General features: G+C 37.8%; 1 long non-coding RNA gene across 1 annotated transcript; it reads right to left on the bottom strand.

Moving 5' to 3' along the window:
- Nucleotides 1-3,149: 3,149 nt before the first annotated feature.
- LOC109279511 lies at nt 3,150-6,015 on the bottom strand. Its single transcript, XR_002086211.1, has 3 exons — nt 5,956-6,015; nt 5,134-5,173; nt 3,150-3,195 (listed from the first exon to the last, which is right to left on the bottom strand). It is a non-coding gene; the product is annotated as an uncharacterized LOC109279511 (long non-coding RNA).
- Nucleotides 6,016-8,316: the final 2,301 nt, after the last annotated feature.

Below are 8,316 nucleotides of genomic sequence, written 5' to 3' on the forward strand. Positions count from 1 at the left end.
GAATTTTAGCTCTCGAGGTCAGCTCGAGGACAGTCAGGCCAGCTCCACACATCCACTGAAGTCCCGTGCAAGGAGCAACGCTGCAGGAGAGCAGCGGAAGCACATCATACAAACAACACTAAAACATGCAAACTGATCAGGCAATAGTTTACTTCTGTTTAAATTATCTGAACCAATAGGGAACGCGTTATTGCTCAGGATGAAAACCACATTATATTAAATCATTAGTGCTCTTGGCTCACATCTCATGCCGCTGTGGAGGCAGTGGGATCCGCCGCACAGCTCAGGGTGCGTCTATCACAAACACAAAACCAGAGAAAGGCCAAGATGAGTTCGTACACAGCCGGGGGCTTTGGAACAGCCTCGGGGGCAGCCTGAAGCAGGAAAGTTGCAGAAAAGGCACTCAAGATTAAACCAAGTGCGTGCCAATGGGTGCGGTCAGGAACAGCCTGGTGAAAATGTAACAAACAGCTCGAGAGATAAAACCCATTGAGTGAAACGGGACTGTGTTAAAAACAAACCCACACGAGCAGCCACAAATACTTTCATCTAGTCCTTCACAGGCTAACCTACACCGCACCACCTTTCTCCAGTTTCTATACAGCTCTTACCACCGTCATCCCCCACGTTGCAGCTCAGACTCCTGCTACACTTCTGGCAAGCGCAGGTCCGAGTTTTGCATCCTGCATCTAGAAATTAATCTCATTGAAGTGTCTTCATCGAGATTCACAAACATAATTTATCAAAGTAGAATAGTTTTTATCAACACATCGACATGCCTTGTCTTGAGAGACGGTTATAATATATCATTACATTTATAGCAGCACCAAAAACATGTCTAGGTAGGGCCAAACACACTTGTTTCTGGCCCATACCTTTTAATGGCGCCCAAACTCCAAATTATGCTTGAGATGAAACAATCTGATGAGATGGTTTATCTAGTCCATTGTTTCACATGCCCAAGATTCCCCCAAAGCCTCGCTCCTCCGTTCTGCGTGCCATTCATTAAGTGCTGCACGGGACAGAGAATTCTGTTTTCTTCTCAAAGCAAGCCTGGGAACACGGGACTACACAACACCTGTCCCATCCCGACTTTTCATTACATTTTCATTACATTTCACGAGGAATATGGAATGAGTCCAGGTATTAAGGCCAGGATTTCAAATGCTCTTACTTTTATTCTTCTTTCTGAGATTTTGTATAGTTCATTCTCAGCTGATGCAGCATGGTGCATGTCCTCATATTTTGACGTGCTGTTTTTCAGATGTTTGATTCAGATTCTTCCAAGGTGGATATAATGTGAAAATTCTTTATTTTCAATCTTTAGGTTCTACACTGGATCTATCAACAATTACGCCAATTCTTTCGATTACAAGTAGAATGGAAAAATAAACTGCAAGCTCTCTAGTTTAACTGATGACCTGTATATTATATATGCATAGTATGTGCACTATTGGGTCCCTCGTCTTTTATTGAGAGTCCTTGCATAAAAGCACCGTAAAAAGAATGAATTATAATTATTAACCACTATAAACTGGATTGGGCATATATCAGAAAGTTCATATAAAATGACATGAAATAGCTACAGTCCGAGTTAGAAACGATTTCTTTCCTTCTCTGCCCTGGACAAGTTTCAAGCTGGCCGTCTGTCAGCCTTTCTGTCTACCTTACTACTGACAACTTTTTGAACTCAGTAACGTGTTTACAGAATTAAACAACCAAAAGTTGTGTGTTTTGTTTGTATAATTCATCCTGCAATCACACAAAGTGCAAAACCCCTTCAGGACTAGGATCAGGACCTTTACATTGCACTCATATTTTCATTCTCATCATATAACTAATACAAAAAGCATCTCTCCTCCCTCTCCAAACATCTCAGTCCTCTCTCCAAAACAAGAATACGAGAACAAAAACCTAAATGTCGTTGTCAAGGAGTACAGCAACTAAGAATTCTCTGTTGTGCGTTTGGCTTGGTAGACAGTTTAAGACCAAGGTTTTATCCTTTTAATGTTTATGAAAACATTGTGTCAATTTTAATGAATCTTTACAAAACAGGCAAAATCTTGCAAACCTCAGGCAGAAACGTCATAGAGAATGTTGCTTGAGTAAAGACTATTGCATTTAGATGAGCAATGTTATTTCTTTCTTGATTGTGCAGAAAGTATTAAAGCAAAGGAAAAAAGAAAAGAAATCCAAACAAATGCAACCTAAAAACAAAACCCCAAAACAAAAAGCCCGGCAAAACAGAGCAATCCACTGGAGACAGATTCATTCACCTCTAAAGAGGATGGGAAAGAAAATAACCCACACATGACAAGCAAGAGTCAGATCACCCAACGGACAGCTGGGAAAACCTTCAGACACCACAAAGATGAGGGCAGAATAAGACCCAGTGAAGAATTAAGATCAGGAAAAAATATTAAGAGGCCATTGTGTTTGCAAAGTCAAGCATTCATTAATAAAAGCTACAGTTAAGGGTGTCAATATAAATTAAATTCAATCCCCTTTTATGCTGATATAAATTAAATTCAGTTGCCTTTTAAATGTGCATTGTAAATCCTGTACTGTGAAATAACTCACCATTATTTTTTCATAAGATACACACCTAATTCAATTCATGACTAGTTAATACATTTTAACCATTAATATTTAGTGCATAACCCCAAGGTTATTAAAAAAAAAACCCAACACATTCCAACCAAACACAAAATGCAATTTTTTTAAATTGCTGTATATGAACCTTGCCATACGAGTATTCTATAAATACTATTAAATTTAGCTGCGCAATACCCACTGCGTTAGGTGGCATCATTTAGTTTATTTGACAATTGCTAACTTGAGAGGAGAATCATAGCTCCATTGACCAAAGCCAATTACTAAATTTCAATACCCACTTTAAAAAAAGCATAAGCATTTAGCTTATTTATAACAACATATGCAGCTCACTCGTCCCTTCTGCAAATTTGGCTGCAGATGTTTTATGCTGAGCACCCAAAAATGAAAACTACCCAGTTACCGGCCCAATCTGTAGTTTAAGCGACTCATCCACAACAACTTTGGAGTCAATGGAGACACTAGAACTTATTTTTGAGAATTAACAGAGGATAAATTAGGTTGCAGAAGACAAAAAAGAATCAATCGCAGCCTACCTTCAAAAGAAGAAACCGGGAAATACACACCATTCGTCTTCACTCCCTGGAAAATTGTTCAACAAATTGTTAGAACCTTAGAATAACTTGGAGAGAACTAGCCTAATTATCAAGAACAAATCACAGCACACCAGTTTCTTTCTATGATAAGAGAAGACTTCGATCAAAAGGGGAGAAGTAGAAGAGAACATGTATCTTGGTTAGAGTGAGAAGTTTGACGTTGTGCCTCACAGCTTTCTCCTAACTAAACACATAGCTTATCTAAAACAACTGTAAGTTTGGTGTAAAAATATCTACAAAACTATAAAATCAAAAAAATAGCTATGTAATGATTCACTGACAAATCGGAAGGACATTTCCACTGTCGCCCTGTAGAAGTCTACTATGGATCCATATTAACAAGTAATTTCAGCACCGTATCACATGTGAAACAGAGAACAGGCACATTAAACCTACAAACAATAGCAAAGTAGGAGTATCAAGTATTATGGATTATGGGATTATGGAAGAGAAGGGATTACAAAAAAATGGAGACATTTGGAAGCGGAGGGGTGTTTCTCCTGAAATAATACCATCGTTATCAGAATTAGCCTGGAAGCTAGAAACGTCTAATGCATTTTAAAGTTTTCAGAATTCCTTCTCAGTTTATTTATCTGGATATTTGTTCCCAATCTTATGTGGATTCAGAGGCAGGCTGAAAAGCATTAGTGTGAATTTGTCTTAAAACAGCATGGAAGCAGGTCTGGACGCATTAATTGATACCAAGTTGGCAGAGTGATCACCTGCAACACAAATGTTGACAGCCTTCTTTGAACTTCATTGATATTTGCAAACCACATTATTGTTCTTTAATTGTTATATAAAATACTACATCTATACAGAATTTCCATTGGCAACCAGAGTTAACTATCTACACATGTAATAATAAATGATGCTCTTGACAACTTTCAAATTCTATCACAAATCTTACAATAGAGATTTCTGTTAAATCCCGCAGTCATGCTATCTGAAGGAATCACAGTTTTTCTTCTTAAGAGGCAATATGCTGAGCCTCATGTTTATGGAGAGCCCACGGCTTGAAGCTGAAACAAGTACAAAACCCCACACATTTATTATTTTTAATAATTTCGTAATGTTTAAAGAAATTGCATAATCTTGGAGAGCCCGATCTTTTACTTCAAGGTTGATAATAATGAAATGACAACAACCAGATGTTTAGAGAAACTGCAAAGGGAAATCTCAGCTGGGACTTGACAAGACAAACAAAACCAATGATTAAAAAGACAGACATTTTTATAGCCACAACAGCTTCCTGCAGAGAAACATCTTGATCCTGGGCCAAATCCCAGAGTCCTGTAGGCTGGAGGCCTCTAACTCTGTTTTTATTAAGACCTCCCTTGAGTAGGTTTCCTCTGCAGTGGTAGGTTATTTGCCTAAGTAATTAGCTCATATTTAGTAGATAATATTGTCATTCTTTCAGGACTAGTATTATTAGCTGTCAGTAAAAAATTGCCATGTCTTAGCAGCTTTTTAAGGAAAGGAATCCTGCTCCTTATTTGTACCTTTGTTGCTCAATTAGGCTCTCTCAAGAATAAAGGAGAGACCTGTATTAGCTGAGGAGCTGGACCGTAATGCGCTTTAGTATCCCTTCTAATGCTTGGTGTCCTTTAAAAATAAATGTTCTGAGGTTTGATCTACCTCAGTATTTACCCCTGTTACACAAATACGCATTCAAAGAAGAGCCTGTAATTGTGATCTACGTTCTTGGCCAAACGGGTCCAAAACTTCGTTATGAACTATAAGGATATCCTTTGTTCAGAGGGCTGTTTGTTTTCAAAGGGGAGTATCTTTACAAATATAACTCCAAGTGCATACCTCCAACAGTTTATCAAGTCCCCTAGGACCTCATACTGTAATAGCTCATTTAAGTAAAAAAGTTAAAAAAAAAAAAAGACTTAGAGAACAAACAAAATGTACTCCTTACCTCTCTGCAACATATTAAAACAGCTCGGCAGATTTTTACCCTAAAAACAGAAATGTAAGGGGGTTTTAATGATTTTTAGCAATCTTTTCAAAGACACAAGTGGTGACTGAGGCTTACGCATTTGGTAGCTACGTGGTTTAAAACAGCTTAAGTAACTCCCGGTCACCCATTCCTATCCTTACACTATCCACTAGGTTGTACAGAAACAGCAGTGGGCAGGGAAAGACATTTCCTACACATTTAGTTAGTAGTTTTGGAGAGAAGGGAGAAATTTACAGCTATAAACTAATGAAAATTCGTGCTCTATGTTACACCTTGTAATTGTAAATGAGTTACAACGTATTTGAGAATTAAATTGAGCATGGAACCAATTAATAAGCATCCTCAGGCATCACAGTGACCCATTTGTGCAAAGTATTAAGGAAAAACATTTAATGGAGGATTCCCCAAATCCAGTCTTTTGAGGTAAAACAACACATTTGATTTCTGCTTCATGAGCAGGTTGGGAAAAGCATTTTAGGAAGAGCTAGAGACATTTACTTCAATGTTTGTTTGAAAAAATGAAAAACAAAGTTCAAAACTTTGCATGTCAGTTAAAATGTAGAACATGTGGATGTTTTAAATATTCAGATCTAAAGAATACCAGTTAACGTTACATTTATCACAAACAATATAAACTGAACCTCAGTATCAATTCAGTGGGATAAATGAAATGAAGAGACAGTTCTGTAATCAAAAGGAAACAGGGAAATGTCCTGTACTTAAAGCGACAAATGAATATAATAAAGAAACTGGAAAAAATCAGGGAAAACGTCACTTAACTGTAGTAATCTTGGGTATTTTGGGCAGCCAGCACGCCTCGCTGCGTAAGCGTCTGCCTACCTTGATACACCTGACTCAGCCAAATCTGCCACAGGAAAAAAAGACGTTACATATATACTTTCATTTTCAGATCATTAGTGGCATTCTCAAAGCTTATTCCATTCAAACACATTCTAGTGGAAATTTCTGCTCCCTCAAAATCTTCATTTGTTTTTCTGGCCAGCCCCACGCTGTTTTTTGAATATACTTAAGAACTGGAAGAAGTCTACTACATCTTGTTCCACTTTCAGAGCTGAAGTACATCCTTCCAAGGATTTTTCAGTTATTCTAAAACCGCGTGTTGAAACTTTTTCACTTTTTGCTGCAGGTGGTTCCAATCTTAGACCCTGGCAAAAAACCTTACATGGCAAGCGTCCAAAACGCTGGCGACCAGCAAAGCAAAATCCCCTACTCCAACTTACTATCTTCGGAGCATGTAATTTATCAATTGAGTTTTCCTATGTCAAATTTTTTACTAAAACCTACACGAGATTAGGAAAACGTTTTAGGGTTCGTCCAGTTGAGATGCACAGCTGGACCTGCTTGACCGTCGTGCTCAGATTGGTTCGTGCGTGCTGATCTCAACGTGGCTTGTTTTTCTCGGGTGAATGAGCCCTGAGGAAAATCGCATTTTGATGCCTTCGCGGGTATTTGCCTTCTTTCTTCTTCGAGATTTGTTAGTTTCCCGCTTCTTTCAGCCACAGATCATCAGTGCAAACACCTGTAGTTCAACAGATCTCCTAGAGTCACCCAAATGCACCTACAGCTGGTATATGCTAGATGAAACACAGAAGTCCACCTGTGTGTTGTGTTTTAAAACATACATATTTCACAATTATTTTATATACCTAAAGAAATGGGAATTTTCTTTTTGGAGCGAGAATATCAGACTCGTGAATTTAGGCATTTCAATAGCAACTAAAAATTTCTCATTCTACCACGCTCCCCAAATAGAGGGCTTTCCTTCCGTCCCAGCTGGACGTGGCAAAAATGAAGAGTAACTCACCAACGGTGATGCGATTCAAAACAGCTGCGTTCTCCCTGTCATTAATTTCATTTGAATTTGGTATATGCAGAACATAACACTGGACAAAGACAAAACCACCCTGGTGAATTTTTATGGTTTTTCTTTTCTTAACTTTGCTTTTTACATTAGGTGTCAGAAACGTTGCATTTGCAAGGAAGGAAGAAATCGAGTTTGGGATTAGCAGTTGGTAATTTTTTCAGCGGTGAACACAATCATTAGTCATCAGTCAGTAATCTAAAACTTTGTTGGTAAATCCTTGCTGCTGTCGACATCTGAATTCCATTTACAAACTCAATTTTTTCCCATCGCTAGCCATGCCAGTGCGGCTGGCTGTTTTCCCCTTCATTTAAGGAAAAAAACACTTTTTATTCATAGCTTCTGCTTCCAGATTATATTTTTTGAAAAAGCAAGTGAAAATTGCTATTATTGTATTAAATAATTAAATAATACTTCATCTAAGGCAGAGGCTGCGAAGCGCCATGAGGAATACAAATGCATAACTAGCAACAATGATGTTTGTTATTATTAGCAGTGGCATAACCACAGAAGAGAATGCGGCCCTTTGTATTGCGTATGTATATGATTTATAGGTGACAGACAGGCAGTTAAATGAAAACACTTCCCTCCAGCATGAGGTGAAGTAGCCTGGTGCATTGTGTAAACCAGGAAGAATGACTGGTAACTCATGAAGACCATCAGAAGAAAATTAATGTGCTTGTTTAATGAACCACAGAATAATAAATCACGCTCTAGCAACACAGGTATCACCGCAAGGGGGTCCATTTGGGAAGCACGCTACTTACCAAATTCATAAGCGTGTTTTAAGATAAATAAATAGAACAACATTTCAAAGTATGCTGAAGATATAAATGTTAACAGAGCTATAAAATATATACTTATTGTTAAATACGTTAACTATTAATAAAAAACAAGCATTATCCATTTTAACCTTACTATCTTCAGTATTCAGTCGGTACTGTGTGCAGTTAAAAGCTGTATGTTCCATCATTGCTAAATTATTCACAATAAGAAGTTAGTTATTAAAGATATAATCGCAATACTCAGTTCATTATTAAAGATATAAACCATCTGAATTTATGCTAGGGAGAAACATAGTCAGTGATGATAAGTTGGCTTGACAGCGCAGGAAACTCCGATGGCGCCGATCCAGAAATGTACTTAAGCAAATGCACAATTTTAAGCATTTATGTAGTTGCTTTGATTGTATTTGGATCGTTTACATACATGAAGTTAGATATAGCCTTAAGTATTCACTTAAGCGAAGCCCTCACACC

The sequence above is a fragment of the Aptenodytes forsteri genome, unplaced genomic scaffold (genome assembly GCF_000699145.1).
Source record: "Aptenodytes forsteri isolate BGI_AS27 unplaced genomic scaffold, ASM69914v1 Scaffold276, whole genome shotgun sequence".
Lineage (NCBI taxonomy): Eukaryota > Metazoa > Chordata > Aves > Sphenisciformes > Spheniscidae > Aptenodytes > Aptenodytes forsteri.